A 1,335-nucleotide genomic window follows, 5' to 3' on the forward strand; every position below is an offset into this window, starting at 1 on the left:
GTCAGTTTTTACATATTCTACCCCCAGGACCGGATTAAGGGGGGTTTAGGGGCAAAGGTGGACTGGGAGTACAAGGGCCCACCCGGAGAATGAAGCTTAAGGACCTTAATGAATACCAAGTTGGTCTGGAGTCTGGACTGCCTTTTTAGGCATGAACGCTTAGCTGGAGACTTGGATGGCTAAACCCCCCACCCCCACCCCCACGAAATGCGAAGTTGTGTATGTGTATCTATAGCCAAGTATTATTTCACTTTATTTTCTACAGTCTGAAAATCTTTGCAATGAATCGTACATGCGCCTTCAAAGCAGCTACTGTTTATATTGAGAGAGATCTGAATATGATACAATTCTATCTTCAAAATTATGAGGAATGTAATTTTCATGAATGGTACATGCAAATGAGTGAATAAATTGTAATAATTTTATTGCGTAAAATAATAGTATATCTTTGTAGATTTGTTTACATGATATATAATGAAGAACATTGAGTGACCATCCAATTATGGAGGTGAGAAAAAAAGAAGGTAACATTTTGGAAACATAGGAAGTTTAGATAAACGATTTTAAAACATTTCTGATAAAGCACGCCGAGTTTGATAAGAAATAATTTCTTGTTGACTTCTTAAGCATTACAGCCTAAAGTATTTTTTCTACCAACGGCAGTTAGGAATCACCCTCTCAAAATCAAGAAAGAAAAACGGAACGAACAGCATGAATTTTTAATTTAAATATTCACATACTTATTGACTACACAGAGCTGATAACACATTTGTCAGTCATGTTTTTGATGCGTTTTGCAATTCTTATAAAATACTTGAGTAACGAAGTTCATTTATCAAATCAACTTTTACAGCAGCATTTTTCTAGACAGATGATTTCCCAATTTCATCGATAATTTCATATTAGAGATTTTTTTGCAGAACATCCCTTGCGATGGCCATAAGCATAAATGATTCCAGAATATGATTTGACCAAGACGAACGCGTACGAGTTTTAATTAATTAAAGATAACTGAATGCTCGCTCATTCAATACTTGAGTAACTGAAAGAGTTATCAAATATTTGTACACAGTAAACTGTGTTTGGAAAGTGGAAACATCTATGTTATATCTTATAGTAACCTGTAGCAACACAAGTAACACTGCTTACACAGACGATTTTCGTTGCACATATTATGAGACTGGCCTTCTGAAATAGAGGCAATGCATTCCTCAGGTTCACTTTCGCCCTCCGAGGCACTACATTCAGTAGAATTGTCGCATTCTGCAACATCTACGTTGGGTTGTATGTCAATATAGTCTTTATTATTTGCTTCATCACAGTAGTCTGGCCGTT

The sequence above is a fragment of the Thermobia domestica genome, chromosome 2 (assembly GCF_964235325.1).
Source record: "Thermobia domestica chromosome 2, izTheDome1.hap1.1, whole genome shotgun sequence".
Taxonomy (NCBI): domain Eukaryota; kingdom Metazoa; phylum Arthropoda; class Insecta; order Zygentoma; family Lepismatidae; genus Thermobia; species Thermobia domestica.